Source organism: Lagopus leucura, unplaced genomic scaffold (genome assembly GCF_019238085.1).
Source record: "Lagopus leucura isolate 7727_CA_CO unplaced genomic scaffold, USGS_WTPT01 210-3_obj-0_obj, whole genome shotgun sequence".
NCBI classification, from domain to species: domain Eukaryota; kingdom Metazoa; phylum Chordata; class Aves; order Galliformes; family Phasianidae; genus Lagopus; species Lagopus leucura.
Genome location: NW_024965177.1, coordinates 22,150 through 32,128, shown reverse-complemented (window position 1 = coordinate 32,128; position 9,979 = coordinate 22,150).

Below are 9,979 nucleotides of genomic sequence, written 5' to 3'. Positions count from 1 at the left end.
CCATCCATCCATCCATCCATCCATCCATCCATCCATCCATCCACCCATCCACCCATCCACCCATCCACCCATCCATCCATCCATCCATCCATCCATCCATCCATCCATCCATCCATCCATCCATCCCTCCATCCATCCATCCATCCCCAGCCATCCATCCTTCCCCATACATCTTCCCTTCCCTACCTACCCTTCTCCACTCACCCTTTCCCATCTTTCTCCACTCACAACCTTTTGGACCCTCCATCTTTGATTTCCCCACATTTCTCCCTCACAAAACATCCCAGAGGAGCACTGGGGATGCATGCAGAGCCACGAGGGTTGGGGACAACCTCTGCACATAGCACTGCTGGAGATGTGATGGAGGGGGACTTTGGGTGGGGTTGACTACTGTGGTGGTGTTCTGCAACAGTGTCAGTGTCGCATCAGACCTGGCACCCCAGGACCATGCCCTATTGACCGTGCCTTCCTGCAGGGTCCTCTCTGAGGCTGTTTTCCCTGCAGGGGCACTGCTGGGGATTAGCTCTTTTAATTGGATCAGCAGCTGCTGCTTCACAGCTTGCACCTCACATCACCTCCTTCTCCCCCTCCTTCTCCTCCTCCTCACGTCACTGTGCAGGAGTCAGGACATTCCCTCCAGTTCCTGGAGATGGGGTCGGTTTTAGGGTCGGGCTTTCTGCAGGGGATTTGTGTTTGTGCTTTGGTCTGCAGGGGACATCTTACGGGTCCCACTACCCCCTCCTCTGCAGCCTCAAGCATGTGGACACCAACCCCGCCATAACTTGAGGTCAGGGGGTGGGGGACCTCCCCCATGTGCCATCTTCTGCTGCACAGAGCAGAATGTTCTTATCCCTGAACATCTCCACACCTTGGCGCTTTCTTTACAGTCAGACCATCTTCCTTACAGCTCCTTCAGGGGTTTGCAGGCCTGTCGTGGGACGGTTTGGCTGCTGGTGACTCATGTTGCATTTCTGACAATGCAGTGGCACAGACTGCGTAGGGAGGTGGTGGAGTCATCAACCCTGGAGATGTAACAGAACCGTGGAGATGAAGGACATGATCAGTGGGAGCAGGTTTGGGCTGGGCTTGGAGGTCTTGGAGGCCTTTTCCAACCTCAGTGATTCTATGATTCCATGAGGGGGCCGTGGTGGGTTGGGTCAATGATTGGACTTGAAGAACCAGCTGGCTTTCTGCTCACAGGTTTTACCCACTTCAGACAAGGTCCAGGCTGGTTCTGCTTCCTTCCTGTGGGTAAACCAAGAGAAATGTGGCTGTGTTCCTTCTGGGGAAGGTAGGACAGAGCAAAGGACATCAGCAGGGTTACACGGAGAGGTCATGAAGAGCCCTGTCCTTCCCAAACCATACATCAACCCTACAACAAACTGAGGGTCCTACCTTGCTTGCTGATGTGCAAACACTGATGCAGTTGCAAGGTTTTGTTCTGCAGGATCCATATTTCCCAATGTTTCTTCTGCAGAACCCCTATCTCATCTCCTTCTACTTCTGCAGGTCCCATATCTCCTGCTGCCCCTCCTGTAGCCCTTTGTCTCTGTTTTGTGTGCAGTATCATCCCATGGCCACTCTTGTTCTCTGCAGAGCATATTTGGGCATTTGGTACAGTTTGGTTCCCCTCTACCAGACAGCAACGACAGGCTGAACGTCACACCAAAAATTGTTTTCCCTTTCAGGCTGATCAAACACTGGAACGAGGACTGAGAGAAGCAGGGGGGGTGTCTCCATCCCTGGAGGAGCTCAGCCCCTCCTGGGCACAGCAACCTGATGTAACCTCAAAGCTGTCCCTGCTTGGAGTCAGGTCCACACCAACCGACCACCTCCTGGGGTCCGTCCAACCCTCATCATTCCGGGGTGGATGGCAACTCCCCACCAGAAATCTTGGCTCTCCCTCTGGGGTCTCAGGGTTTTTTTACGTCAGAGCCATGCTATTTCATGCTCTATTATCAGGTTAGTCAAAACACTTCGCCCAAATATATGTCTATATAATTGCCAGCTACGCTCGCTTCCTTGGCTCCTGCTGTTTTCCATTGCATCGGATTTTCAATCATGCAAAATATCTACTTTCACCTTAATCTGCACGAAACCCTGCATGAGAGAAGAGGGGAAGCCAACATCCACGTCTCAACCTCATCATCCTGAGCTCTGCATCTCACCAAGGCTGGAGACAAAGCCTGACCCCTTGGGGTGCTGCAAAGGGGAATGGGAATCAAAGAGAAGAGGGTTTGGTGTTGTTGCAAAACTCCGATAGGAAGTCCATGGCTTTGGTTTGAGCGCCGGCTCATAGGTGAAGCAGATTCCATTGATTGGGACCTCAATGACATCCCCAAATGGATTGTTTTTCTCTTAAAACACTGCTCATAGCATCTTCCATTGAGTAGGGCCACATTGCCAACCCCAAAGGGATGGGATTTCTCTTAAAACCGTGCTCACATCATAGGGCATTGAACTATATAGCTTTGGTTTGAATCTTGGCTCGTAGGCGAAGCATCTCCTATGGAGTGGGACCACACTGCCATCCCCACAGGGACAGGATTTCTCTTAAAACAGCTCTCCCATCATAGGGCAGAGACCCCCACGTTGTGCTGGGGGAGCACTGCCCCCATCCCTGTGCCCAGCACATCCCTTTCTTTCCCAGCAGAGCTCACGGGCTGTTCTCCTGCTGCCACAGACCCGTCTCCTCTCCAGACTAAACACTCCTCATATTTCCCGTCTCCTCACATTGGAACGTGTCTGTAATCATTCTTTTCCCCAATTTCTGCACCTTTTTGGATGCTGGGGCAGCTCAGGATGTACCGAACATCCCGGCAGAGCTGCTGGGGCAGTGGGATCACATTTCCCTGCCTCTGGCCCCATCCCAACACCCCCAGAGCAGGAGGCACAACCAGGAGGGAGGAAGGCTTTGCCAGCACAGTCGGACCACGTGGACACTGGGAACGGGCCCTGGCTGCCGGGAAGGTGGGCGATGAGAAAGGGGTGATGAGAAAAAAAACAGGGTAATGCTGGGAGTTGCAGGAGGGGTTGGGAGGGAAGGAAATGTCAGCAGTGAGATGAGAACTCATCCTGGGGGTCTTTTCCCAGGATCACAGCGTATGTACCTCTACACCTATAGATTTATATGCTTTATATATCTGTAGACTTCTATACTTAGGTATCTATAGACCATATTACTATATACCTATATTCCTCTGTGTATGACTCTGTACCTCTATAGCTCTTTATACCTCTATATCCATTTATCTCTACACCCCCAGATCTACGTACCTCAGTATCTCTGTATTTATATACCCCTGTACCCCTATATTTACATACCTCTGTACCCCTGTATCTGCATACCTCTACACCTCCATGTCTATACTCCTCTTGCCTCCACACCCTATGCACGAGCCAACACCATCATGGGATTTCCAAAGGGCTCTGGGCAATGGGGCAGGAGGGACCAATGACACGGGGAGATGCAGGAGCCCCCCATGGCACTCATGGTCCTCATGGTGCCTACACAATGCAGTGCACACTCACTCTTTGGCCGCCTCTCCATGCCACGATGGTCTCTTGGTCTCTCTGCTTTCTCTCTCATTTTTTTTGCCCATGGGAGCTGGGCAGAATCCTGCCTGTAAATCCAATGGAAACTGCCTACAAGCCCTTCTCACCAGCACTGCCAACAGACCATGATTCAGTGCTTTTTTTTTTTTGGGGGGGGGGGAAGGGGGAGGTGAGGGTGGATAGAAATTAATTAGTTCAGGCCCATCGCAATTATCTAATTCAATGAGCACAACAATAACCCACTGTTTAAAGGTTCATGGACATTTAGCACCATCTGGATTTTCTGATCAGGGGCTTTGAAAACAGTTGAAAATGAAGTAAGAGGGATTGTTTGGCCCGGATGCTCCTTTTTGCCTCCCAGCTGTACCAACAGTGAAAATAACCCCAATGGACCCATTGGACAGAGAGAGAGGGTCAGCAGAACAAACATCACCCTGCCTCTCACCATCTGCCTCCGAGCTGCATTCGGTGTTCAAATGGGAAAGCAGCGGCCATAGAGGGACCTGGGGAAAAGAGCTCTGTGTCAACTGCAGAACCCTTTGGGTTTGGGGGTGGAGTTTTGGGGTGAAGCTTCAGCCATCCCAAAGGAGAGCTGGGGTTTGCAGAGATCCCTAGAGGGGATCTGAATGGCTTGGAGCCCTTTGGAATTGGAATGGTTTCTTGACAGGAATGGAAGTTGGATGTGCGGGTTTGGCCAGGCTGGGTTGATGGCATGGGAAGGGATCAGAGAGCACCACTGGTATTTAAGGGCAAGGAGCAACCCACCATGTCCAAAGCTGCCTGAGAGAGACTTGGAGCCTGCACAGAATTCAGGATGGAGTAATGTATAACTCATCCCCAGGTTGTCCCTATGAGAAAGGAGTCATATATGTTGGGAGGTCCCACATCTGGTAGCCCAAAAATCACTGCATGGCTCGCCCCAGGTCCCTCCATCACTCTGGCAGCTGGCTTCCCTTGTTTCTTGGTTTTTGCACACTTGTTCCTCCCCAGACCACCTTTGTCCCTCTCTTTGCTCACCTTTACTCCTTCTCCTCAGCTTTTTTTTCCTTCAGTCCCTAAGTGTTCTTCCCGTAGGGCCCCATAAGCACACCTTGCACCAGCTGCATGGAGACATTTAGGTTGGAAGAGAGAGTGATAGGACAAGGGGGAATGGCTTTAAAGTGAGACAGAGGAGGTTTAGGTTGGATCTGAGGAGGAAGTTTTGGAGGCAGAGGGTGGTGAGACAGTGGCACAGGCTGCCCAAAGAGGCTGTGGATGCCCCATCCCTGCAGGCATTCAAGGCCAGGCTGGATGTGGCTCTGGGCAGCCTGGGCTGCTGGTTGGCGACCTGCACACAGCAGGGCTTGGAGCTGGATGAGCGCTGTGCTCACCCAGGCCATTCTATGATCCTGATAAGTAGCGTTGGAACTGGATGGTCCTAAAGGTCCCTTTCAGTCCAAGCCCTCCTATGGTGATTCTATGATTCTATTATTCCAGTCCCAGTCCAATCCCAGCTCCTGCCCAGTTTCCACTGCTGAGAATGAACACCCTGCAATCCCATTGCCATGGGCTGGGGTCTTTCCTGTCTCTGTGTCTCTCCACTCTTAGCTGCACAACTGCCACCTTCTGTAGAGCAGGGGTGGTGATGGCTGTGATAGATGGACTGGGGATGCAGGAAGGGCCTAACCCCAGCACAGCCTTCACAGGGAGTCCTCTGACCTCCTTGTGTTTGTGCACCCAAAGAGAACCACAAGATCATAGCATGACAGAATGGCCTGGGTTGCAAAGGAGCACAGCGCTCATCCACTTCCAACCCCCTGCTGTGTGCAGGTCGCCAACCAGCAGCTCAGGCTGCCCAGAGCCACATCCAGCCTGGCCTTGAATGCCTGCAGGGATGGATGGGGCATCCACAGCCTCCTTGGGCAACCTGTGCCAGTGTAAGATATTATATCGCAGGTCTGGAATCCCACTGGGATGTCCCATGTAGGCAAGTGCTTCCTACCCCCTAAATAAGCCAAATTCAGGTCTTATTTTTCTCTTGTTTTCCTGCATGTTTCTATGACATCGCTAAGGCTGCAGACCTTTTGATGCAGGGAAGCAGAGCAACGTGCTGAGGTTCCGGCTCCTGTCCTGAGACAGAAGCATCAGCACTAAATAATGAACAGATATCTTGATCCGCATCCAGGCTGCTCTTAGCACATCCGGAGGAGCTCCACAGATGGAACGGGGCAACCCGTGTCCTGCTGATGTCAGAGCTCAGACATGACATGGGCACCAGGCTCCGGCTGACCTTCATGGAGTCATCCAATCCAGCTGTGCGGTGGGCAGAAGTCCCACGTACGTGCTGTGAAGGGTCTGCAGCTCCCAGCAGTCATGACCTTGGCCAAGATATCTCCACGGGAAAACCGTAAATCGCACTGCTGGCTTCCCGAGATGGATTACTGGCATTGAAGCTGGACGTGAGTCACCAAAACCAGCAAAAAATTGGGTAGAGGTGGGTGCAGTTTGGCCCTTCATCTTAGTGACCGACGACCTGTGATAGGGACCTAAAATTACCAGAACAAACCCTGCAGGTAGCATCAATCCATCACGAACCAAGAGATTGTACATCTGGTGTTGGGTTCCCAGAGCAGAGCTGCCAGAACTGATATGAGGTAATGCTGAGTGGTTTGGGTTCCTCTTTCTCAGTGCCTGTTGAGGATCCAAGCCCTGGACTCACTCTGATCTGAGCAGCTTGGGATAGAACTGGCGCATGCTGGGATCAGAGTTCTGTTATCATGTTGGCACAGTTGGGTTTTAACCCTATGCACTTTCGAGGGAGGCTTTGTCTTTGAAATGGGAATTTAACACCTTCTTGCTGTTCGTGGCCTTGGAAGAATCGTCCTTCCATGGCCTGAGTTTGAGTTCCAGCTCTCAGCAGCTTGTGCACTGATTGGAATGGGGATGGTTGGGTTCATGTGGGTGCTGCCTACATCCCAAAGCAGCTCAGTGTCCCCTGTGATCACATCAGAGGTCCAAGGATGGGTCAGTTTTTGAGCTGCAAGATGAGATGTGGGGGGAACAGGGGTGTGAAGCCATGATACAAACTGGAGGAGAGTATCCCAATCTCTGCCTGTGTCCTCTGTGAGCTTTGGGTGATGCCCTTACCCACTGGGATAAGAGCAGTGACCCAATGGGGCAAAGACCCCAGTGGGGTCCTGCTTTCCAGGGGGAATGTCCCTCATTTAGCTGTGAGGTTCTGCAGCCATGCTCCCCACACCTGGTCTGGGGAAGAGGGATCACGTCATCCCGCCCAGCACAGCTCCTTGGCACCAAAACGATTGCATGGTGCCAGCCAGCAGGCCAGGAAAGGGGCCAGCTGGGGGAAACGCAGGGAGAGCCCCACGCCAAGTCTCCCCGCTGCAAACTGTGGGGATTGCAGCCGCTGCTTTGCACAGACTGTTCTGCTGTGCTCCCTGTAAGGAAGGTAAGCACAGGGAGGAGGCAGAACAAAAAAAAAAAACCTTGGGATGTTGGTCTTTGGGCATCTTGGCTTGGGATGATGCATGGGGCATGTCAGTGGGGGGTCTGAGGGAAATGGCACCCTGGTGTCCCCATGGTGTTCGTAGGTAGGGCCAGGGGTACCTATGGATCTGTGCATGCTTTTCTCCCGTGTCCTTCACTCCTCCCCTATTTTAGACACCCTAGAATTATTTGGAAGCCCAAGGCAGTGCCGTGGTTGCTCATGAAGCTCTCCAGTCTCTGCCATGGGCTCCAGGGCACAATCTATTCCTTTTTCCCACTCATGGTCTTTGCTGGGCAAGCTGGGATCTTGAGGAGCAGATGTCATTCAGTGGGGTTTTCCCCTGCAGTGAGATATGCATTTGTCTTTGGGCAGATCCGTAAGGCAGGCATGGCATCTGTGGCTTTCCATCATCCCAAGGCATTTTGTACCACGATGGGGTCCCAGCTCATCCCCATGTCTCTTCCCTGTGCTGTACAGAGATGACCTGAGACCTTGACCCCAACAGATAGAGCTTTTTGGGATCACTAGAAGGGGACAAATCCTATGATCCTCACCTTGTGGAGGCTGATGGGAACACTCAACCCTGAAAGTCTGAATGCTGTGTGGATGGGATGGGTCACCTTGGGCAGAATCAAAGTCTGGAAAACCAGAGGAAATGGGGCAGTGGGAAATGTTTTCTCCTTGGGTTTCCCATCCCTGATTTCCACTGGGTCAGGAATCGGATATGGGTGTTAGATTCAAAACCACTGAGCAGGGTGGCCACAAGCAGCCCCATGTATTTAATTCTGGAACCCATCCATTCTTTTGGTCTTCCCTAGGGCTTGCAATTCTGTGAGGATGATCCATGGCAGTGGGATATAATAGGAGACATCAGAATACGCCACTCTACTAGGAGACCACAATGCTGCTCCCCACTCTGCAGGAAACAGATGTTCTATCCATACCCGTGGGCAGGAGGTCTGTAGGGGACAGCCATTGGGACATGTCATGTCCTTAGTGACTGTTCTGTAGAGAGGATGTCCTCTCCCTGGTCACATAAGCGTGGAGGAACCCCATTTCCTCCAGCCACCATTGTGAAGGAAACCATGGAGCCCATGTCCTTCAGCCCCAGAGATATCCACAGTGCTACTCAATGTACCAGTGGACATCCAGCACTGGTGGGATGTCAGGTCACATCCAGGACACTTGCTAGTTTTCTGTTCACCAGGATCAGTCCAGGGCATCCCTGGGATATAATGAAGGGAGTGGATGAGGGACCCATCCCACCCAAATTTATTCCTAACGTCCCTCCACAAAGGCAACTCTGTGCTCAGCACAATGAGTGCTGAGAAAGGGATGGAGAGATGCAGCTCCTTGAGTGGGTTGAGTGACCACGCTGAGAAGGATGAGGATCAAAAACTGATCATCATAAGAATCATCTTTTAATTTGACTTTTATTGTTTAAGATGGACGGGTGGGAAGGCTGAGCAGTAGGCATCATAGGGCTGGGTGGGCACGAGGCAGAGCGTGAATGCTGGAGGAGGATGAAGATGAGGGTGAGGACAAGAATGAGGGTGAGGATGAGGATGAGGAAGACAAGGAGGAAGGGATCAAGTCTGTTCCTGGGTGAATGGGCCAAAGAAGACTCCAAGTTTAGGGTGCTCAGGCACAGAGTTAGCAAGTGCCATGGCAGGGACTGTTGGTGTCCCAGTGAGGGTCCCTTGAGGCCATGCTGTGTGGAGTTGCTAACATCACAGGCACAAACCCAAAAGCTCCATAATGTGAAGGGGAATCTGGGGAGATTTAATGCCCCATGGATGGGATGGGGGTTCCTGGTGGGCACCCATCTGTCTGTAGTGTCTTCTCCAGTGTACCCACCGTGCCACCCTCCCATGTTGTCTCTGCCTGCATTCAAATTCCCCCATTGCTGCCATGGTCCCACTCCCAGCTTCTCCCAATACCTCCCAGTAACTCTTCTCCCCTTCTCTGCATCCACTTGGCCCCACTGGGGGAGTGGTGGGATCCCAATGGGAGCAGATCCCTGTGCAGTGGGAAAAAGCTCATGAAGCACTGGGGACAAATGGAGGTGAGCAGGTTGGTCACGAGTTGTCTGTTCTCAGCTCCCACTCTTGGCCAATGGGGGTGGCTTGGGGACAGCAGGGTGGCCATCGAGGACCATAGCTGGGAGAAGAGAGCAGACATAGGCTGGAGGTCTCCACGAACATCCCTGTTACCGGGACAGCACAGTGGCCCATCGGTGTCCCCATGTGTCCCCTAATGGGGACATGTGTCCCAGTGCTGAAGTCCTATGGCACAGCCAGTAGCCAGGAACCTGCTCTGGGACCAGAAGCTCATTGCATACAGCCAGGGAATATAATAAAATTAAACCTCATTAAGCACTTAGAGAAGGGTTTGTGTTGAGGGGCCGGGGCGGGGGTGGGATGGACGGGGGGAGCGTACGTCTCAATACTGAGCTATTTAGGAGGGAGAATTTAATAACGGGGGTGGGGGGAGCAGGGGGGGGTTGGTTTTTATGGCAATAGATTTATTCCACCTGGGCTAAGAAATACATTCCACATCTGCCGAGCCGTGTAACCAGACTCTAATTAAAATCGTATGCCAATGAGGGCCCGGCTGTAAAACACAAAGCTGGCTTTTAGGGCGGCTGGGAACCGCGGCTCGCGCCGAGCTCTGGGCTGGGGGCCAGGCGGCCGTGGGGTGGAGAGGGACGTGGCAGCAGGACTGAGATGGTGGCAGTGGTCCCGTGGCCACTTGAGTCCCCCTGGATGGGCAAGGGGGTGCATGTGCCCATGGGGTGCTGGTGCTGGTGAGAGGTGGAGATTTGGGGTGTGGGTAGTGAGGGGACAAGGGAACGCCATGTCTGTGTGGTGAGCATGGGGACAAGAGGACATCCATGTCTGTGTAATGAGGATGGGGACAAGGGGACGCCCATGTCTGTGT